This window comes from Hyperolius riggenbachi, chromosome 9, assembly GCF_040937935.1.
Source record: "Hyperolius riggenbachi isolate aHypRig1 chromosome 9, aHypRig1.pri, whole genome shotgun sequence".
NCBI lineage: Eukaryota > Metazoa > Chordata > Amphibia > Anura > Hyperoliidae > Hyperolius > Hyperolius riggenbachi.
In genome coordinates, this window is record NC_090654.1 from 41242471 (window position 1) to 41266873 (window position 24403).

Sequence of the window (24403 nt, forward strand, 5' to 3'; positions counted from 1 at the left end):
ATTGCGGTTCGCGAACTTTTTCGCGAACCGAACCTTTTGCGGAAGTTCGCGAACAGGGTTCGCGAACCTAAAATCGGAGGTTCGGCCCAACTCTAGTCCCCAACAGTCCCGTTTTTTGTCGGGACTGTCCCGTTTTGGGGGGGCCCTCCTTCTGTCCCGGCTGCTGGGCAGAGAGGGGGAAAAAAACTGATCGAGGCACCAGCCCGGGGATGCGTATGCGGGATGGATGGCCGCCGCCATTTCTCCCTCCCTCCCTCCTAATGTGCCCCCCAGTGTCGTCGTCCCCCTCCCCCCCCGCCTGCAGAGTTAAATGCGCAGCTGAGCGGGCTGTCATTTAATCCTACCATTGCCGTGCGTTTCAGCTGGTCTTCTCGGCTTCCAGTGACGTCACAGGAAGCCGAGAAGACCAGCTGAAACGCACAGCAATGGTAAGATTAAATGACAGCCCGCTCCGCTGCGCATTTAACTCTGCAGGCGGGGGGGGAGGGGGACGACGACACTGGGGGGCACATTAGGAGGGAGGGAGGGAGGGAGGGAGGGAGAAATGGCGCCGGCCATCCATCCCGCATACGCATCCCCGGGCTGGTGCCTCAATCAGTTTTTTTTTCCCGCCTCCTCCCCACCTACGGGCACCCCCACGCTACACCCCCCCCCCCCCGCTTTCGGGAGTAAAAGTAGTATTAATAATATTAATTAAAATAAAAATATTTCTTAAAAAAACATGATGGGCGTGACTAGGGTGTGTGGTTAGGGGTGTGGCCTAAGTGTCCCGTTTTCTGTAGTTAAAATGTTGGGAGGTGAGGGGTGCAGAAGTTGCGACCGCACTGGGGCCCTTGGGCCGGAGGGGCCCACCAGGGGTCCTCCCTTAGGGCCCGTTCAGGCTGCACGCGTTTCCAGCCGCGTTTTGGAAACGCGTGCAGGAGGCCGACACGCAGGACATCAGACAGTGCATAGAGTGCACTGTCTGATGTTCACACTGCATGCGTTCCGGACCTGTGCGGTCCGGGAACGCATGCTGCACGCAGATTTTACAAAAACGCGCGGCTGTCCCATTCACTTTTTCAGTGATGGGATCAGCCACGCAACGCACACAAACGCGGATGGCGTGCGTTCGTACGCGTTGTGGTCCGCACGCATGGCCATCCGCATTTGTGATGTGAACCGGCCCTTAATCTATTGGTCTTGTGTTTGTAATAATCACTTCTATAGATGCTTTGAATATTATTTATTATTAATAAACTGTTCCCCATCCACTTCTTGCACCTCTGACACTGTGATTGTCCTTGGCAGGTTTTGGTGGCCATATTATTAATTGCTATGTATAGAGTGTTTGGGGGGCCCCAATGTAAACTTTGCACCAGGACCGCCACTGAATGTAAGGAATCCCCCCAAAGCCTACCCCAGGGGCTAATGTGGCAGACAGAGGGGGAGGGCCAAAACATTCTCGTATAGCACAAAGGGGGGGGGGGGGGGGGCTGGCGGTAATGGGCGGAAGAAAAGCAAGAGAGGTTCTGTACGGCTTTCCCGAGAGAAAGATGGCCAGAGAAACACTTCCGGCGGGGGCGGGGCTCGGTGACGTCACTGGCGGGAAGAGGCTCCGCTCGGTGCTGGTGACGCGGAATGTGAGCAGAGAAGCGGAGAGCGGTAAGTGACCCGCGGCGGGGGGTGGGGCCATGGTCTAAAGAGCGCATTGCGTATTAGAAGACGCTGGTGGGCGGAGCTGCTCCGGCCTGTGACGAGTGCCGCGCATCTGGGCTTAGAGCCCCGCAGTGGGCGGAGCTTATCTTCTGCAGGATATGGTGAAGTGAAAGGATAGTATTTATCAACCTGCCTGCTCTGTCCTTCACCCACCCACAATGCTCCCACACACTACTACCTGCTCTGCCCCTCCCCCACAATGCTCCCACACACCACTACCTGCTCTGCCCCTCCCCCACAGTGCTCCCACACACCCCTACCTGCTCTGCCCCCACCCCCAATACCCAAACCACCCTTACCTGCTCTTCCCCCAATACCCAAACCTCCCCTGCCCCTCCCCCACAATACTTCCATCACTCCTGCCTGCTCTTCTCCTCCCCCATAATACTCAAACCACCCTTACCTGCTTTGTCCCTGACCCCACAATACCTAAACCACCCCTGACTGCTCTGCCTCTCCCCCACAATGCTCCCACCACTATTCCTATTTGTTCTTCTCCTTCCCCTACATCATCAAACTACCCCTGCCTCTTGTTCCCCTCCTGCACAATTCTCTTAGCATCCCTGCCTGTTATGCTCCTCCCCCACAATCTAAACACCACCACTGCCTGTGGTGCCCCTCCTCTGCAGAGCTCACACCACCCCTGCTTGTTCTGCCTCTCCCTTGCAGAGCTCACACCACAGCTGCTTGCTCTGCCCCTCCCCTGCAGAGCTCACACCACTCCTGCTTGCTCTGCCCCTCCCCTGCAGAGCTCACACCACCCCTGCTTGCTGTGCCCCTCCCCTGCAGTGCTTGCACCATCACTGCATATTCAGCCCACCTCCTGGATACTCCCACCACCCATGTCTTCTCTGCTCCTCCCCCTAATTACTCACTCCTGTATGTTGTCTCTTGACCTCTAGCCCACCATCCACCTCCATTTGCATTGTTCTTGCTCTACTTCTTTATCTTTCTGCTTCCAATCTTCTGGCTGCTCTGCTACTTCTTCTTGCACACTCTTCTTCTTCTTAGCTGTTACAGCTGTGGAGTCAGAAGCAATTATTGCATACTTGGAGTCAGAGTCCTTAGAAATGTTTCAACTCTTGACTGCTAATAAAGTGAAACTGAAATAATAAAATGTTATATTTCTTACATAATAGTCATAATAAGGATCGCAGCGCTTAGTCCACAAAAAGTAAAATGTAACCCAATCAAAAAAAACAGTTGCTAGTGTTCGTATGGTATGGCAGTCACTGAATGTTCAAAATCAGGCATACTGTACATAGCTGATGTGTAAACAGGAATCTTTAATGGACAGTAAATAACATCTCTGCTGTAAGAATAAAGCCCGGGGCATATTTGTGTCACTGTTGCGACGTCTATCTGAGCTGTTATGTAAACTAACAACCGTACATCATTTTAATATGTATTTTAGTACATTGCAAAAGAGTAGACATTTTATTTGAACTGTGAAATGTTTAATTGCATTTAAGTGTTAACACATGCAACTATTGTCAGCTCCAGAACCACTTCCACATGATATTCAAACTCACTTTTACTGTTCATAAAATCAATACATTTGATATATTATTTGAGTTTTAGGTTAGTGTCTCCAGTTTAACCTCTTGAGGACTGCAGTGCTAAACCCCCCTAGTGACCAGGCAATTTTTAGTAAAATAGGCCACTGCAGCTTTAAAGGACTTCCGAGGCCAAAAAGAAGAAAATGACACTATACCTTTTTAATATCAGAATCCACGGAGGACGTCCAGCGCGTCCTCCGCACCGTACCGCCGTCATTGCAGCCCTTTTCATTCCCCCAGGGCCTGGCCCGACCCCACCGAACGGGGCGCATGGATTCCACCTGTAAGATGGCCGCCGCTTTGAGCCGCGGCTGCGCAGTACGCTTTGCCGCGAGTGCGACTGCACAGCCTTTAGCCCGCCTCCCGTACCCAGTACGCGGCGGGAGGCGGGCTAAAGGCTGCGCAGTCGCATTCGCGGCAAAGCGTACTGCGCAGCCGCGGCTAAAGGCGGCGGCCATCTTACAGGTGGAATCCATGCGCCCCGTTCGGTGGGGTCGGGCCAGGCCCTGGGGGAACGAAAAGGGCTGCAATGACGGCGGTACGGTGCGGAGGACGCGCTGGACGTCCTCCATGGATTCTGATATTAAAAAGGTATAGTGTCATTTTCTTCTTTTTGGCCTCGGAAGTCCTTCAAGGCTAAGCTGCAGGGCCGCACAACTCAGCACACAAGTGATCCCCCCCCCCTTTTCTCCCCACCAACAGAGCTCTCTGTTGGTGGGTTCTGATCGCTCCCCCCATGTTTATTTATTTTTTTATAAATATTGTTGTTACTATTTTTATTAAAAAAAAAAACCTGTTTCTTTAAATATCTACCCTCCCTCCCTCCCCACAGCCAGCCAATTATGGCGATCGGATGTCATAGGCTTCTGCCTATGAGAGCCGATCGCTCTCTTGTCCCCCAGGGGGACAGCCGTGTCACACGGCTGTCCCCAGTGCAGCGCTGCTGCCGATCGCAGCGCTGCACCATGTAAATAGACGGCGATCACGCCGTCTTACAGTCTCCCGAGCGGCAATAGCCGCTCGGAGACTGAAGGCGGGGCGGAGCTCCACCCCCCAAGCAGGAGATGTGCGCGCAGCCTGCACGCGATCTCCTGCAAAACAGAGCCTCAGGACTTTACGCCAATCGTCGTCAGGCGGTCCTGGGGCTGCGGCCACGCCCATCGGCATGATGCGGTCGGCACGAGGTTAACCATGGGTATAAAGTACTAGTTTATCCTATATGGACCCTCTGTGCAGACGTTTATTGTTATAATTAGTTTTGCAGCTATATCTTAAGGTGGCCACACACCATACAATTTTTTTTTTTAATATCTGTTCAATAGAAGAATAGCAATTCATTTTTCTGACTGATTGTAACATTTAAAAAATCTGACCAATGTACCACACACATATGTTCAATTTTCACCCAATAATGAAAAAAATGATCGGAAACTCTGAGAAAACTGCTTGGGTGTATATAGTAATAAATTGACAATCTACCACACACCATTCAGCTTTCATAAAAATTGATCAGTAAAATCTACCATTCTTGATCAACTTTTATCGAATAAAAACGGGAAATTTGATCGGATTTCTTGCTCGAATAAAAAGAAGCTTTTGATTTTTGGGGAAATCCAATCTTTTTTATCGAATTGCTATAAAATTGGTTCATTTTATTGTATTGTGTGTGGCCACCTTAACGGTAATGCCACCCACCCAAGTTAGTTTTGAAAGACTATAACACTGAAGCCAGTTTAAAAACTGCTTTTTCCCTTTTATTTATGTGAGGCATGTATGCCCCCGCTAAAACGCTGCTATCCCGCAGCAGAACGAGGGGTCTTTACCCCCCAAATCCCCTGTGCAAAATCCACAACTTTCTTGGTCGTGGATTTTGCTGCTGGAGGAGGCAGAGCTATGAGCTGCAGCTCTGCCTCCATGCACGTCAGTCAGTGGGTATCTCCTCCTCTCCCCGCCCCTCTCAGTGAAGGAAGACTGAGAGGGGCGGGGAGAGGCGGCGATCAGCGCTGATAGACACGTGTAGAGGCAGAGCTACAGCTGAAAGCTCTGCCTCTCACGGAAGCGCTCCCCGCAGTGTGCCCCAGGGGATTTGGGTGGTAAAGACCCCTCGTTCTGCCGCGGGATAGCTGCATTTTAACGGGCCAACATGCCTCACATTAATAAAAGGTAAAAAGCCGTTTTTAAACTGGCTTCAGTGTCTCTTTAAAGCACGTAGAATAAATCCGATTTGAGAGCTTTTGCGAAGGTGGACCTGGCAGAAGCAATTCTCTTTTTAAAGAGGAACTCCAGTGAAAATAATGTAATAAAAAAAGTGCTTCCTTTTTACAATAATTGTGTATAAATGATTTAGTCAGTGTTTGCCCATTGTAAAATCTTTTAAATCTCTGATTTACTTTCTGACATTTATTACATGGTGACATTTTTACTGCTGGTAGGTGATGTAGCTGCTGCATGTTTTTTTGGCAGTTGGAAACAGTTGTAAACAGCTATTTCCCACAATGTAACCGGGTTCACAGCCAGGAAACTGCCAGAAGTACCTCGGTACTCAGAGCTTCTTGTGGGAGGGGTTTCACCACAATATCAGTCATACAGCACCCCCTGATGGTCTGTTTGCGATAAGGAATAGATTTCTCATGTAAAAGGGGGTATCAGCTACTGATTGGGATAAAGTTCAACTCTTGGTCGGAGTTTCTCTTTAAGAACAGAATTCTAGTTTTGGATTGTATTTAACAGCTTTTGTACTGCTCTATTTTAAGTTTAGTAAAATGGGGTGCATTCACTAAGCAGAATAACGTGTGTGAAGTCTTATCGCACAATGGCCATATGTTGTTTCCAGGGCTGTGGAGTCGGTCCAAAAATCCACCGACTCCGACTCCTCAGTTTAGGATTCCACCGACTCCGACTCCGACTCCTCTAATTTGCATATTACAATTTTGTTGATTAAAAGTATGTAACATGAAATTCGTCTCTTAACTGCCAACGCTTAGGAATTTTACAAGACAACTGAAGTGAGAAGGATATGTAGACTACTATATTTATTCCCTTTAGACTAAAACTAGTCCTTGGTAAGAGTACTTGTAAAAGGTACAAACCGGAACAAAGAACATCTATCAGGCCCTAGGCAATGTAAGTGTGGGTACATGTAAGAATGATGTGCAGGTACTCTGCAGGGGAATGAGGAGATTGTAAACAGACAACATCTCTGTGTTCAATGTGGACAGCATTCTCAGTGGATTCCCTGCAGCTCTGTGGGGAGTGCATATGTAGAGTATAGTACTACTGTACTATGTAGAGTATAGTACTACTGTAACAAAGTAAACCTGAGACAGATGAAATTAAAGTTTTATACATACCTGGGGCTTCCTCCAGCCGCCTTCAGGATAATCAGTCCCTCGATGTCCTCCTCCACCACCTGGATCTTCTGCTATGAGTCCAGGTACTTGAGCCAGTCAGGCGTAGTGCGCATGCACACACTCCGCCGCCAGGAGCATACTACACCTGTGCAGCACTATTGCGCAGGTGCAGAATGTTCCTGGCTGTGGGAGCGGCATGCGGCCGGACAGCGCTGACTGGCTGAATTACCAGGACTCATACCAGAAGATCCAGGTGGTGGAGGACAGCGAGGGACTGATTAGCCTGAAGGGGGCTGGAGGAAGCCCCAGGTATGTATAAAACTTTACTTTTCATCCGTTTCAGTTACCCTTTAATTTGTAGTCACCAAACCAAATTTTAATAACATATCACATTATTTGATTTCATCAGCAAAGGGAGTGCATACATTTGCATAAATCAGCATCAATGCAGAATTATTTCCATCTCGTAGACCATCTCTATTAGTGACACAGCTACACATCAGGCTTTATTCTTACAGCATAGATGTTATTTAGTATATATAAGAGATTCCTGTGTACACATCATATATACAGTCACAATCAGATATGTATAACTGACCTTAAAAATACGGGGACTGCTTTATTGAAGCAGCACAAGTAACTAATTTTGATTGGTTTATTTCATTTTTGTGGACTAAGCCCAGCTATTACTGTATATATACTGTATATATACATTATTTTTAATGACTATTATCTGAGAAATAGAACATTTTATCAGGGCTGTGGAGTCGGAGTCGTGGAGTCGGAGTCGTGGAGTCGGGCAATTTTGGGTGCCTGGAGTCGGAGTCGGGAAAAAATGCACCGACTCCGACTCCGACTCCTAATGAATTTGTAACTGTAATTAAAATAGAAAATATGATAAAATGTTCTATTTCTCAGATAATAGTCATTAAAAATAATGTATATATACAGTAATAGCTGTGCTTAGTCCACAAAAATGAAATAAACCAATCAAAATTAGTTACTTGTGCTGCTGCAATAAAGCAGTCCCCGTATTTTTAAGGTCAGATATACATATCTGATTGTGACTGTATATATGATATGTACACAGGAATCTCTTATATATACTAAATAACATCTATGCTGTAAGAATAAAGCCTGATGTGTAGCTGTGTCACTAATAGAGATGGTCAACGAGATGGAAATAATTCTGCATTGATTCTGATTTATGCAAATGTATGCACTCCATTTGCTGATGAAATCAAATAATTTGATATGTTGTTAAAATTTGGTTTGGTGACTACAAATTGAAGGGTAACTGAGACGGATGAAAAGTAAAGTTTTATACATACCTGGGGCTTCCTCTAGCCCCCTTCAGGCTAATCAGTCCCTCGCTGTCCTCCACCACCCGGATCTTCTGCTATGAGTCCTGGTAATTCAGCCAGTCAGCGCTGTCCGTCCGCATGCCGCTCCCACAGCCAGGAACATTCTGCACCTGCGCAATAGTGCTGCACAGGTGTAGTATGCTCCTGGCGGCGGAGTGTGTGCATGCGCACTACGCCCGACTGGCTCAAGTACCTGGACTCATAGCAGAAGATCCAGGTGGTGGAGGAGGACAACGAGGGACTGATTATCCTGAAGGCGGCTGGAGGAAGCCCCAGGTATGTATAAAACTTTAATTTCATCTGTCTCAGGTTTACTTTGTTACACAGTAGTACTATACTCTACATATGCACTCCCCACAGAGCTGCAGGGAATCCACTGAGAATGCTGTGCACATTGAACACAGAGGTGTTGTCTGTTTACAATCTCCTCATTCCCCTGCAGAGTACCTGCACATCATTCTTACATGTACCCACACTTACATTGCCTAGGGCCTGATAGATGTTCTTTGTTCCGGTTTGTACCTTTTACAAGTACTCTTACCAAGGACTAGTTTTAGTCTAAAGGGAATAAATATAGTAGTCTACATATCCTTCTCACTTCAGTCGTCTTGTAAAATTCCTAAGCGTTGGCAGTTAAGAGACGAATTTCATGTTACATACTTTTAATCAACAAAATTGTAATATGCAAATTAGAGGAGTCGGAGTCGAGGAGTCGGAGTCGGTGGAATCCTAAACTGAGGAGTCGGAGTCGGTGGATTTTTGGACCGACTCCACAGCCCTGCATTTTATCATATTTTCTATTTTAATTACAGTTACAAATTCATTAGGAGTCGGAGTCGGTGCATTTTTTCCCGACTCCGACTCCAGGCACCCAAAATTGCCCGACTCCACGACTCCACGACTCCGACTCCAACTCCACAGCCCTGGTTGTTTCTATTTTTTTTCTTTTCTTTATGTAGTTTAACTTTGATCTTTAACGGTGGCCACACACATTACAATTATCTTTAGATTCAAGAAAACCGATCTGATTTTTTTAGTGTATTGAAAGTATTCCCCAAAAAATATTACAAAGTTCCACATGTGTGTTCAAGATTGCTCCAGTGTGTTTGAATAAAGATTGTAAATGATGAAAAAGTTGGTTCAATTGAAGTAGTGTCTGAATAGCACCAGAAACAAGCATGCAGCTAATCTTGTCAGATCTGACAATGTCAGAAACACCTGATCTGCATGCTTGTTCAGGGTCTGTGGCTAAAAGTATTAGAGACAGGGGATCAGCAGGATAGCCAGGCAACTGGTATTGCTTAAAAGGAAATAAATTCCTGTGATCGTGATTCCAAAAGGCCTTGGGCATTTTTGATTGGAGCTACACATTTTTTTCCCCGAGCTATCGCCCTGGCCAACCTCCGCCTGCTTTTGTCCCATGCTCGTATGCTCTCGCAATCCACAACCTCTGCTGCTTCTGAACCCGCCTATCCATCAGCTCCAGTAACTTGCCCCTCTCCACCTTAAAGAGTAAATGTCGGGCATAAAATCAAAAATCAAATCTTTATTTTTATCTGTTAAAGCGGACCCAAACCAACCTTTTTTTTTAATTAAAAATATTTAGTTGCACCACTCTGACACATAGAAAGATAAATAAACACTCCTTCAAACCTATGAGCATTTCAGTGCATGCTTTTCACCCTTCTCTTTTCATAACTAGGGTTATACTGGGGCAGCCATTAGCAATTTCTCCATTGCCGGACACCACCTACTCCACCAGCTTGCCGGATTTTGTCCCGGCAATTTGAAAGGAAGGGAGGGGTTCCTCCAATAAATGTAAAATATTTTATATTTGTCATCATGCAACTGAAAAAAGGCTGCTATTTATTATTATAATTTAGAAAATAGATTTTATTTCTGAAATCTTGTATTTTTAATTTGGGTCCACTTTAAGCAAGTAATAAGGATGCTAACCAGGCAATCCAAAAGTTAAAATCACTATTACTTTTCTTGTTATAAATGATCATTCCCCAGTTTACCTGACTCTTATTTGGTACACACTAAATTTGGTACACAAAAAGGAGGTTGCAGGGCATGCTGGGTTGTCCTTTTTTGCTTCTCTATTTCCCCTCAGACTTAACTAATGCAGCCTGATTGGCTGAAGCCTCTTTCCCTCCTGTTTTCCCCTCCCACACCTCCGTTCCTCTCTGATTGGCCAATATTTCTCATGCTGAGACAATGCACTTTCTATAGTGAATGGCAGGCAAATCAGGCAGAGGAAAGTATGGTAGGAAATTACATTAGGATTGGCTTCAAAATAGCCACAGTTAAAATGAGAAATGCTAAGAAGAATTTTCTCTTTTTTTTACTGTAGAAAAATCACTAAAGTCAAAACGTGGACAGTGCAATACATATGTATGAAGAGCAAGTACTTATCTATTTATATATGTGTTTTTTTCTGAGATAGTATGGCTGACAGCTCCTCTTTAATGGTCTGAAGCCATGCACTGCTCTTGTTTTGAAGATGTGCCTTTTCTAAAATACCGTAGATAGTGACTTCAGAAGATGCTGAGGGTCTATAGACCCTCTTGCTGCGACATAAGATATAGGCCTATCTTACAAAGGTGGGATGCGTTCCCTTACACTTGACTGTTTTCAAGGAATTAGAAGAGCCAATTACGTGTGATGAACTCAGGGAAGTGATTCAAGGTATGCCTAATGGTAAAAGTCCAGGCCCAGATGGGTTCACGAAAAGATATTATAAAACTTTTTCCCATCTTTTGTTGAACCCACTGGTGGTTTTTCTTAACGAGCTGGCAAATGGGGATAGGTTTCATAAACAAAACCTGGAGGCTCAAGCGTTAGTAATACCTGAGGAGGGGGAATACCCTGCCTGGTGCCAGAGTTATAGGCCAATTTCCCTTATTAATTTAGACATGAAGCTCTTCTCTAAAATATTGGCAAATCGTCTTAAAAACAAGCTACCGGGCCTCATTTATTTAGACCAAATGAAGTTTGGCGTGACGGGGAGGGAAGCTAGGGATAATGCGAACAAGGACCTAAACCTCTGATGCACTTAGCCCAGAAGTCCAGCTTGCCCTTAATGGTGTTGTCTACAGATGCTGAAAAGGCATTTGACAGGGTGAGCTGGACTCTGCTGGAGGAGGTTCTGATACATATAGAACTCCACCCTAAGTTGCTGAGATGGATTATGGCTTTATATTTGTGCCCTACTGCAAAGGTGAGAGTCAATGCGGTGCTTTCAGTTTTGAAATTAAAAATGGCACCAGGCAGGGTTGCCTTCTGTCCTCTTGTATTTTGTTCTAACCTTGGAGCCCTTCTTGTGGGAAATTCGAGGGAACCCTGATGTTAATTGGATTGAGGTTGGAAATTGGGAAAACAAACTGTCTGCATTTGCAGATGACATCCTCTTCTATTTCAACCTCCCTCACCACGCTGCTCAATATCCTTTATGCCCTTCAGGAATATAGTTCAGTGTTTTCCAGCCAGGTGACATGAAAAAGTAGCCAGGTGGCATGAAAAGTAGCCGGGTGGGGTGAGGTGAGAAAAAGCAGGGCCGGTGCTTCTGTGCGCAACTCTGCTTACAGCATAGAAGGTGAGCTGATAACAGCCGGGTGCTCACCAAAACTAGCCGGGTGGAGCACCTGGCTACAAGTGCCTGGGGAGAACTTAAGCTCTCTCTCCAATTTTAAATCAACATGGTGAAATCGGAATTTCTGGCGGTAAACTTCAGTGCAGAAGAAGTAGAATGTATCACATGCAACTACCCTTACCTGTACAGAGATAAAGCAATTAGGGACTTGGGAATACTAGAGATATTACTTGGTTTGAGCATAAGATTATGTTGAAAATGGACGTAATGCCCCACGTTCTTTTTTTTTTTTTTTTTTTTTTTTTTCTTACTATGATCCCTATTCCTCATCCCAAAGAATTCTTCTATAAGATACGATCTCTTTTTATAAAGTTTCTATGGAGGGGTAAACAACCCCGTTTGGCGTATGAGATTCTGATAAGGAAGAAGGACAATGGCGGGTTGGGTTTATCCGATGTGAAAACTTATTATAAGGCAGTAGCTCTGCAGAGACTGATAGGTTGGAAGTTCTGTGATTGCACCAAAATTTGGGTTGTGTTGGAGAAATAGAGCCTTGTCTGATTAGCACAATGCTCTTCGAGTAATCAATCTTCTCAATAAAACATATAAGTGGTACACGGATGTGTCTTTAATGTCCCCTCTTGGGGTCCGGGTCAGGAGATGGGGTTTCTTTGGGTCATGGGTTGGAGGAGAAAAGGTGTGTTTGGGACACTTTTGGTTCCAAAAAAAAGATTGAAGACAGTGGAGGAGTTGAGGCAAGATTATGGCTGTTTCCCATTTGATTTCTGGAGACTGAGACAGGTGGAGGCGTGGTTTTCGGCTTCTTCTGTTGAACTCAATGATGAGGAAAAGGTCACCGGATGGGTGGGACTTTTTATTAAACAAGTGAAAATTGAGCACACGGTTTCTTCCTTGTACCAGATGCTTTTGGAACAGGAAAGCTCTAAGCACCTCTTATATTTGAGGGCATTGGAGGAGAGATTGGATCACTGCTAGATGATTGTCAGAGAGGCATAATTCTTGACCAAGTGTAACGATCGGTGTAACACAGAGAGGGTCTGATTATTGGTGATCTGCAGTATCACCAAAAATACAGATATATACCCGATTATTGATGATCTGCAGTATCACCGATAATCAGATATATCACTAACCTCTGGACACCAGAGAGATATGAGTGTTTTGGTGCAACAGTAAATACTTTGAGAGCAATACTTGGAGAACAGGTATCAGAGCAGTAGGCTATACTGCAAAAGAGAACAAGTGCCTTCCAGTAACCTGAGAATCTCCCGAAGGGAGGAGCCAGGCCAGGAGATGGAAGGACCAGAGCGTTAGTGACACCAATAGGAGAGTGTCACTAATGATCTGTGAACTATCTCTAAGGTAGGGAGATAGCTCTCGAGGTCGGGCAAGCCAGGTCGGCAACACACGGACAGATAAGTACGAAGACAGGAGACAGATTCAGTAATCCTAAGACATGCAGAGTTTGGCAACAGAATATCGGATATAGCGAAGTACCAAATCAGTAATCAGAAGAGTGGTCAGGAAAGCAGAAGGCCATAACAGATAATAAACAATGCCTAGTCTTGGTGTGAGCTCCGTGATCATCAACACCCTGGAACTAGTCTGCAGTATAACAGATTGGTAACACAAGTCCCTAATCTGGGTGTGAGGTCCTTGATCATCAACACCCTGGAACTAATCTGGAAATAACAACTGGTAACACAGAATCTAACAAAAGGTCTGAGTGCTTCCACGTAGTGATCGCAACGGCAGAGAACCAGAGAATGACCAGCACCCAATATATATAGCACAGCGCTCTCCAGCGCCTCCCCTAAGTGCTGGACCAATGGGAACTGGTTGAATCGTCAGCTGACCGGCTTGGTCAGCTGATTCCCTTCTGGCTGTCATAAAAGTTCTGTCTCTCAGCATGCGCGCGCGTCCTTCTGAACCTGTGTGGACTATCAGTCCCAGCCACACCAGCCATGTGTTGTGTACCACCCGCCGCGCTGGACGCGGAACCAGCCGCACCGCTATCAGGACATGCGGCGGTTTCTCCGCGTTCAGCCATAATGGTAGATGTAGGCCTACGCGTGCAAACCGCCGCGTTGGACGCGGAATCAGCCGCCTTGTTCTGAACACACGCGGCGGCTTTTCCGCGTTTTCTCACACCAAGTTCATACCTCTCTTCCATTAGTACTTGGATGCAAGAGGGAAACTTTAAGGTGCTGTTCAGGTGATGCAGAACATTAGATAGACTGGTGGTAATATATGGCACAGGAAATGATAGTTGCTAGAGGGGTTGTTGAGAATGAGGCACTCTGCTACATTTGCTGTGGGGTTGTCCTAAGCCAGGAATGTCAAACCAATCCTTTGAGGGCTGAGGTCCTCACACATTTTTGATACAGCTCAAATTAATTGATGGTCTGAATCAGGAAAGGTGTGATCCATCAGGTAGAACACATTCCTCTCTTTCTGAGTCCATCCTAAACACTGTCATGGATCTGGTCCTCCAGGCCTGGAGTTCGACACCTGTGCCCTAAGCTGAAAAGTTTCTGGGAGGAGGTCCTGTCTATAAGATGACACACAACTGTATCTGTCCTTCAAGCCTGGCACCCAAGACCCATTAGCATCCATAAATGCTTATCTAGTGGATTTACAAAATTGGATGAACACCAGCTGGTTGAGGCTGAATTCTGACAAAACAGAGGTGTTGGTGGTAGGTGGTCCACACATGATGGATAAAGTTCAAAACGCTCACCACCTCAAACTAGCAATTGGGGGAGATACCGTACAATATAAAGATGTCGTCAAGTCTTCCTTCTTCCATCTAAGAAATATAGCGAAAATCAAACACCTTATCCTAGCTGAAGACCTACCTACCCTGGTTCATGCATTTGTATCCTCCTGCCTAGACTACTGCAATGCCCTGTTCATCGGATCTACAGATAAGGTTCTGTGCCCTTTGCAACTAGTACAGAATGCTGCAGCCAGACTCCTAGCCAATACCCCCCGCAGCTCACACATCACCCCAGTACTGCAAACTCTTCACTGGTTGCCAGTAAAATGGAGAATCCATTTTAAGATCTGCCCGCTGACATTCAAGGCCCTAAACCACATGGGACCCAAATACATAGCGGATCTATTGGAACTTTATGCCCCTCCACGCACCCTTCACTCTGCCAACAAGATGAAGCTGGTTATTCCCAGGATACACCTAACATTTGGTGCTCGGGCCTTTTCCTATGCAGCCCCTACTCTATGGAACTCACTTCCACAATCAGTACGAGAGGCTCCTTCTCTGGACAGCTTTAAAGAGGCTCCGTAACAAAAATTTCATCCGGTTTTCTTCCATCCTACAAGTTCCAAAACCTATTGTAATGTGCTCTGGCTTACTGCAGCACTTTCTACTATCACTATCTCTGTAATAAATCAACTTATCTCTCTCCTGTCAGACTTGTCGGCCTGTGTCTGGAAGGCTGCCAAGTTCTTCAGTGTTGTGGTTCTGTGATGCATCTCCCCCCTCCAGGCCCCTCTCTGCACACTGCCTGTGGGTTATTTAGATTAGGGCAGCTTCTCTCTGCTCTATTATCTTTTACAAGCTGGATAAATCGTCCTTTGAGCTGGCTGGGCTTTCACATACTGAGGAATTACATACGGGCAGAGCTGTCTGCACTCTGCAGGAAGAAACAGCCTGACACTTCAGTGGGTGATAGCTGCAGGGGGAAAGAAACACACAAATGATCTCTTGAGATTCAAAAGGAAGGCTGTATACAGCCTGCTTGTGTATGGATGTATTTTCTATGTGTGGACATACTGTACATCAACCTACTTCCTGTTTGGTGGCCATTTTGTTTGTTTATAAACAAACTTTTTAAAACTGTTTTTAACCACTTTTAATGCGGCGGGGAGCGGCGAAATTGTGACAGAGGGTAATAGGAGATGTCCCCTAACACACTGGTATGTTTACTTTTGTGCGATTTTAACAATACAGATTTTCTTTAAAAAAGGCTAAAAACTCACCTCTTTTCCCGAGCCTTTGAGACTGCATAATGCAGGGTCACAGCGCTTTGAGTCCCCAGGGAAAAAAGCGCTATAAAAATATTATTGTTATTGTTGTTTTTGTTAGAAGTAGGAAGGTGTCGGGTTAGAGAAAATATGATAGCCCCTGGAATGCCCTCTTGCATCTATCCAAAGTTAAATATTACAAGGAATCAGATGTTCACCTCTTAAATGCTGCCAAAAGTCTACTCCCTCTTCATTGGAAGTAGGTCTATGTGCCTACTGTGGCTGACTGGTTTAGGGAAGTGAATGAGATCCAGTTAACCACTTCGCATCCAGACCTTGTTTTCCCCTTATGGAATAGAGCTCTTTTGATGCTTTAACTAAGTCCCTCTTTAAAGAGAACCCGAGGTGGGTTTAAAGAATATTATCTGCATACAGAGGCTGGATCTGCCTATACAGCCCAGCCTCTGTTGCTATCCCAAACCCCCCTAAGGTCCCCCTGCACTCTGCAATCCCCCATAAGTCACAGCCATGCTGCTGACAAACAGCTTGTCAGAGCTGGCTGTGTTTATCTCTATAGTGTCAGTCTGCTGCTCTCCCCGCCTCCTGCAGAACTCCAGTCCCTACCTGCATCCCTTCCCTCCCTGCTGATTGGAGGGAAGGGACGGGGGCAGGGACCAGAGCTATGCAGGAGGCGGGGGAGCAGCTGAGACTGACACTACAGATGTAAACAGAGCCTCACAGCACGGCTGTGATTTATGAGGGATTGCAGAGTGCAGGGGGACCTTAGTGGGGTTTGGGATAGCAACAGAGGCTGGGCTGTATAGGCAGATCCAGCCTCTGTATGCAGATAACATTCTTTAAACACACCTCGGGTTCTCTTTAATCAACAATAACTTTATCCCTACTCACTACACTTAAATGATCTATATATCATTTTTTTCAAGACAAACTAGGCTTTTAATAGGGGGGTATTTAGTCCAAAGAAATGTTTTGTTTTCTAGGCGTGTTCATGGAAAAAAGGAAAAAAATAAAAAATTCATTATTTCTCAGTCTTGAAGTGAATGGGAACCGCATTTAAAAAAAAATGAAGCAAATACTTACCTAAGGAGAGGGAAGGCTCTGGGTTGTATAGAGCCTTCCGTCTCCTCTCTCGGTGCTCTCTAACCTATGCTGGCTCCCCCTCGTTTCAATCCCCCGTCGAAAGAGTATTTGGAAGTCTTCGGGAGCCGTGTCCTCCCGAAGACGTGCGGCTCCATACTGCACACACGTGAGCGTGCAAGAGAGCGTGCTTGTGCAGGCGCAGTACAGGGCCTCCCTTCTTCAGGAACACTCGGGCTCCCTGAAGACTTCTGAAGCCTCCTTCGGCCGGATAAAGCAGTATTTGACTAATTTAGTCAAATACTGCTACCGGGCGAGCCAGCACTGGATCAAGGAGACCAGGAGAGGAGCCGGAAGGCTCTATAGGACCCAGAGCCTTCCCTCCCCTTGGGTAAGTATCGGTCTCATTTTTTTTAAATGCGGTTCCCATTCTCTTTAACCATCTCCAGTTTAAAATTAAAAAGCGGCACTGTAATAAAAAAAAACATGCTGCCAGTATTATGTCCCCCTAGTATAGTCAGATGTGTCCCGAGTAGCAGCCCCCCCCCACCCCCCAGTATAGCCAGATGTGTTGCCAATATCAGCCCCCCAGTATAGTCAAATGTGCCCCTTGTATGTGCCGCCCCCTAGTATAGATAGACAGTAGCACCCCCAGGATTGGCACCTCTCATTACAGTCAGATGTGCCCCCAGGATTAGTGCCCCTCCATTACAGCCAGATGTACCCAAGTATTAGGTTATCCCCCCAGGTTAACCAGATGTGCCCCCATCATCAGATCCACCCCCCCCCATACCCTGATGCCTACCAGTTGTTTAACCCCCCCAATAACCCCCAGATAACAGCCCCCCCCCCAGTGGCCAGATAAAAGCCCCCCCCCCATCAGGCAGCCCCCATTGCGCACAGATCGTCTAATAAATTCAGCAGCAAGCAGCCTCTCTCACCTTACCTCGTTCCAGCGATGAGCCTGCAGCCCGAGCCTCCGATCCCTGGTCTCAACCCGTCATCAAGCCGGGACCTGGATATTCGGCATTACACTACTGAGTTCAGAACAGGGATTGGAGGCTCGGGCTGCAGGCTCGTCGCTGGAACGAGGTCAGGTGAGAGAGGCTGCTTGCTGCTGAATTTAATGGCGGATCTGTTCACCAAGGGGAGTGATGAAGGATCACCTGTGTTAGCTACAGCAGTGATCGTTCATCCACGGGAGGGGGGTCGTCACTAATTGGCTATGAGGGAACCTGTTTCCTTTCACCAATTAGTATTGCAGCTGACAGTGCTGGGGGGTGCGCTCTGGAGTGCACCCAATCATGCACAGCAGGGCTGCAAGCTGAAATGGTATATCTACGTCATGGTGGTTTAGAGGATGCCACAGATGACGTAGATATACTGTAGCAGTGGAAAAATTGGTTAATAGAGGAAATGGTCCTGGAAAGTAAAGCTAAATATAAGTATTATACAATATGGGTGACTTGGATTGACTACAAGGATTTGCCAGAGTATCTGGGATATATTAGGAATGTTTAGCCTATACCTATAATTCATTATAGGAGGTGGAAGATGAATACAAGGGTTTGTTGTTAATATATGGGGGTGTTTGTAAATTTCTGTGTCCATGTGATGTTAGCATGGGTCAGTTTCTGACCTATGGTTGAGTGTACAGGTGATCGAGAGATAAATGTGATTTGGGGCCTCACCCAGGAGGAGGTGTTTAATTAGAAAGGACTATTCAGGACTATTTTTATTTTCTTACATGGAACTGTCTTGTTCTTGCTGAGCCCCTTTGTGGGTGAGTTCATTGATATGTCAATGTTTCCATGTTTTTTTGGGACATGCCTTTCTTTACTTCAATAAAATGGCATCCTCCATAGTCCTTTTGCTTCAGTTTAAGTTAATGGACAACCAAGGTGACATGTGACACGATGTGATAGACATGTGTATGTACAGTGCCAAGCACACGAAATAACTAAGCTGTGTTCCTTTTTTTCTGTCTCTGCCTGAAAGAGTTAAATATCAGGCATGCAAGTTTCTGACCGGGTCGGACTGGATCAGACTATAGCACAGTGTTCTCCCCAGAATTTTTTTCCAGCCGGGTGGAATGAAAAAGTAGCCGGGTGGGGCAAGATGAGAGAATACAGGGCTGGCGCATTTCTGCACAACTCTGATTACAGCAGAGGAGGAAGTGATCAGATGACAGCCGGGTGCTCACCAAACCTAGACGGGTGGAGCACCCGGCTAAAAGATCCTGGGGAGAACACAGTAGCATAACCCTCACTGATAAGTAATTACAGCCATAAAACTCTTTTCTGTCAGTAAATGGCTTCTGAGAGCAGGAAGGAGATAAAAGGGTCAATAATTCATAGATTTGAGCTCTGGCATACTTCAATGAAGGTGTCATTGGGCAGAGACAGTGAAACAGTAAAGGAAGCCATACACTGGTCAATTGCCACCAGATCGACCAACATATAGATCCCTCTCTGATCGAATCTAATCAGAGAGGAATCTAATGGCTGCCCATATACTGCACACAGATTTTGAATCGATTTCAGTATGGAATCGATTCACAATCTGTGGAGCTACCACTGCCACACCTGCTCCCCCCCCCCCCCCCCCCAGCAGCAATACATTACCTGTTCCGCCGGCGCAGGTCCCCGGGTCTGTGCTGTTCCTTTCTCCAGCTGGCTGGCCTTCTTCATCTTCTCAGCACTTCCTGTCCTGTCCTGTGAGAAGGAGATGTTCAAACAGTAGAGGGCGCTCTACTGTTTGAACTTCCCCTTCTCACAGGACAGGACAGGAAGTACAGATAAGATGAAGAAGGCCAGCCGGAGAAAGGAACAACACAGACTCGGGGACTCAAGCCCGTGGGACAGGTGAGATTATTGCTGCGTCAGTCAACGCTGATTCGAACACCGCTTACGACGCGCTCCCGACCCGCCGGTGATCGAGCGAAATTTTCCGCCTGGTTAGATCAACGGAATCGATCGTTTTTGAATGGAAATCGGTCGATCGGTCCGCATTTGCGTTATTAATTTCACAGCAGATTCGATCACAGTGATCGAATCTGCTGTCTATCGGCGGGAAATCGAGATAGTGTATGGGCACCTTAAAAACTAGATTTAAATATAATATAAAACTGAGGGATAGCAATTTTTGCTATGAAAAAGTCATTTTTAGGAGAAGGAAGATGGATACAATTGTTTTTCTTATCATTTTATGTTTACCTCGGATGTCCCTTAACATCTCTGTACATCTATCAATATCTCATGCCAGCATCAGCCTCTGTTTAGCTTTACAATTACCACTAAAGCCCTCGTTCACACTTGAAATCGCAAAACGCTAGCGATTACCGCTAGTGTTTTGCAAGAGTGATTTTTCCACGATTATCGCGGAAAAAAAAAATCACAAGACAAAGTAATGTTTTGGGAGCGATAGCAATTAGCCGTTCTATACATGCTAATTGCGATCGCTCCAGAATCTCCTCCAAAACGCTGCAGGTAACGCATTTGCGATTATCGCTAATTGCAAAACGCCCGCGATCACGGCAGTGAGAACACTGCCATAGGGTACAATAGGGCTATCGGTTTTAAAAACCGCTAGCGGTTTGCGGTTAGCAGGAATCGCGCGATTCCTGCTTTGTGAATGAGCCCCCTACTTAAAGGAGAACTGAAGAGAGAGGTATATGGAGGCTGCCATATTTATTTCCTTTTATTCAAAACCAGTTGCCTGGCAGCCCTACTGATCCTCTGCCTCTAATACTATTAGCCATAGCCCCTGAACAAGCATGCAGCAGATCAGGTGTTTCAGACTTTAAAGTCAGATCTGACAAGACTAGCTGCATGCTTGTTTCTGGTGTTATTCAGATACTACTGCAGAGAAATAGACCAGCAAGGTTGCCAGGCAACTGGTATTGATTAAAAGGAAATAAATATGGCAGCCTCCATATACAGTATGATTTTCGTTCCACTTCTCACATGTACACCACTTTGTGTTGGTCTTTCACATGGAATTCCAATAATATTGATTCATGTTTGTGGCAGTAATATGACAAAATGTGGAAAACTTCAAGGGGGCCGAATGCTTTTGCAAACCACTGTACATTGTATCAGGCTTATGGTGGCCACTAATGATCCAATCTTTTTCATCCAATCTTACCAAATCTATGTAGTATAAAGGTGAATATACTGAATGGATACTTCAGGCAGTTACCTTATATTACATAGAAATGGTAAGATTGGATGAAAAAGATTGGATCATTAGTGGCCACCTTTAGTGTACACAGTATATTGGGGTCGTAGGACAGAAAGCATACAGTGTATCAGGGTTGTAGAGCACGCTGTATACATTGTATCAGGCTTAGTGTACACAGTATATTGGGGTTGTAGGACACAACGCATACAGTGTATCAGGGTTGTAGAGCACGCTGTATACATTGTATCAGGCTCAGTGTACACAGCATATTGGGGTTGTAGGACACAACGCATACAGGGTATCAGGGTTGTAGAGCACGCTGTATACATTGTATCAGGCTTAGTGTACACAGTATATTGGGGTTGTAGGACACAACGGATACAGTGTATCAGGGTTGTAGAGCACGCTGTATACATTGTATCAGGCTTAGTGTACACAGTATATTGGGGTTGTAGGACACAACACATACAGTGTATCAGGGTTGTAGAGCACGCTGTATACATTGTATCAGGCTTAGTATACACAGTATATTGGGGTTGTAGGACACAACGCATACAGTGTATCAGGGTTGTAGAGCACGCTGTATATATTGTATCTGGCTTAGTGTACACAGTATATTGGGGTTGTAGGACACAACGCATACAGTGTATCAGGACTGTAGAGCACGCTGTATACATTGTATCTGGCTTAGTGTACACAGTATATTGGGGTTGTAGGACACAACGCATACAGTGTATCAGGGTTGTAGAGCACGCTGTATACATTGTATCAGGCTTAGTGTACACAGTATATTGGAGTTGTAGGACACAACGCATACAGTGTATCAGGGTTGTAGAGCACGCTGTATACATTGTATCAGGCTTAGTGTACACAGTATATTGGGGTTGTAGGACACAACGCATACAGTGTATCAGGGTTGTAGAGCACGCTGTATACATTGTATCAGGCTTAGTGTACACAGTATATTGGGGTTGTAGGACACAATGCATACAGTGTATCAGGGTTGTAGAGCACGCTGTATACATTGTATCAGGCTTAGTGTACACAGTATATTGGGGTTGTAGGACACAACGCATACAGTGTATCAGGGTTGTAGAGCACGCTGCATACATTGTATCAGGCTTAGTGTACACAGTATATTGGGGTTGTAGGACACAACGCATACAGTGTATCAGGGTTGTAGAGCACGCTGTATACATTGTATCAGGCTTAGTGTACACAGTATATTGGGGTTGTAGGACACAACGCATACAGTGTATCAGGGTTGTAGAGCACGCTGTATACATTGTATCAGGCTTAGTGTACACAGTATATTGGGGTTGTAGGACACAACGCATTCAGTGTATCAGGGTTGTAGAGCACGCTGTATACATTGTATCAGGCTTAGTGTACACAGTATATTGGGGTTGTAGGACACAACGCATACAGTGTATCAGGGTTGTAGAGCACGCTGTATACATTGTATCAGGCTTAGTGTACACAGTATATTGGGGTTGTAGGACACAACGCATACAGTGTATCAGGGTTGTAGAGCACGCTGTATACATTGTATCTGGCTTAGTGTACACAGTATATTGGGGTTGTAGGACACAATGCATACAGTGTATCAGGACTGTAGAGCACGCTGTATACATTGTATCAGGCTTAGTGTACACAGTATATTGAGGTTGTAGGACACAATGCATACGGGGCTTGATTCACAAAGCGGTGCTAACCTACTTAGCACGTCTAAAGTCTTTAGACGCGCTAACCAGGGTGCTAAGTAGGTTAGCACCGGATTTCTCAATCAGATCGCGCGGTAAGTTTGCGCGCGCAAAGTTTTACGCGCGCAAAGTTTTACGCGCGCTAAGTCCCATAGGCTTTAATGGGCACTTCGCGCAGTGCGCCCTGCGCTCTGTGCAGTACGCGCGTAAAGTTTTACGCGCATAAAGTTTTGCGCACGTAAAGTTTTATGCGCGAAAAGCTTGTTTAGACGTGCTAAGGGGGTTTTCACAGGCGTGCTAACAGTTAGCACCGCTTTGTGAATCAAGCCCACAGTGTATCAGGGTTGTAGAGCACGCTGTATACATTGTATCAGGCTTAGTGTACACAGTATATTGGGGTTGTAGGACACAACGCATACAGGGTATCAGGGTTGTAGAGCACGCTGTATACATTGTATCAGGCTTAGTGTACACAGTATATTGGGGTTGTAGGACACAACGCATACAGTGTATAAGGGTTGTAGAGCACGCTGTATACATTGTATCAGGCTTAGTGTACACAGTATATTGGGGTTGTAGGACACAACGCATACAGTGTATCAGGGTTGTAGAGCACGCTGTATACATTGTATCTGGCTTAGTGTACACAGTATATTGGGGTTGTAGGACACAATGCATACAGTGTATCAGGACTGTAGAGCACGCTGTATACATTGTATCAGGCTTAGTGTACACAGTATATTGGGGTTGTAGGACACAACGCATACAGTGTATCAGGGTTGTAGAGCACGCTGTATACATTGTATCAGGCTTAGTGTACACAGTATATTGGAGTTGTAGGACACAATGCATACAGTGTATCAGGGTTGTAAGGCACGCTGTATACATTGTATCAGGCTTAGTGTACACAGTATATTGGGGTTGTAGGACACAACGCATACAGTGTATCAGGGTTGTAGAGCACGCTGTATACATTGTATCAGGCTTAGTGTACACAGTATATTGGGGTTGTAGGACACAACGCATACAGTGTATCAGGGTTGTAGAGCACGCTGTATACATTGTATCAGGCTTAGTGTACACAGTATATTGGGGTTGTAGGACACAACGCATACAGTGTATCAGGGTTGTAGAGCACGCTGTATACATTGTATCAGGCTTAGTGTACACAGTATATTGGGGTTGTAGGACACAACGCATACAGTGTATCAGGGTTGTAGAGCATGCTGTATACATTGTATCAGGCTCAGTGTACACAGTATATTGGGGTTGTAGGACACAACGCATACAGTGTATCAGGGTTGTAGAGCACGCTGTATACATTGTATCAGGCTTAGTGTACACAGTATATTGGGGTTGTAGGACACAACGCATACAGTGTATCAGGGTTGTAGAGCACGCTGTATACATTGTATCAGGCTCAGTGTACACAGTATATTGGGGTTGTAGGACACAACGCATACAGTGTATCAGGGTTGTAGAGCACGCTGTATACATTGTATCTGGCTTAGTGTACACAGTATATTGGGGTTGTAGGACACAACGCATACAGTGTATCAGGGTTGTAGAGCACGCTGTATACATTGTATCTGGCTTAGTGTACACAGTATATTGGGGTTGTAGGACACAACGCATACAGTGTATCAGGGTTGTAGAGCACGCTGTATACATTGTATCAGGCTTAGTGTACACAGTATATTGGAGTTGTAGGACACAATGCATACAGTGTATCAGGGTTGTAGAGCACGCTGTATACATTGTATCAGGCTTAGTGTACACAGTATATTGGGGTTGTAGGACACAATGCATACAGTGTATCAGGGTTGTAGAGCACGCTGTATACGTT

The 24403-nt window shown here is 45.7% G+C and overlaps 1 protein-coding gene across 2 annotated transcripts in view; it reads left to right on the forward strand.

The window, feature by feature from the left end:
* Positions 1-1564: 1564 nt before the first annotated feature.
* The window catches only part of ASH1L (ASH1 like histone lysine methyltransferase), a 131721-nt gene continuing 108882 nt past the window's right edge, over positions 1565-24403 (forward strand). Inside the window, exon 1 of one of the 2 annotated variants that reach the window (XM_068252588.1) lies at positions 1565-1644. The gene's annotated coding sequence lies outside the window, so the exon portion shown is untranslated. The remainder of the gene's footprint in view (positions 1645-24403) is intronic. The other variant, XM_068252587.1, reaches the window with a different exon arrangement.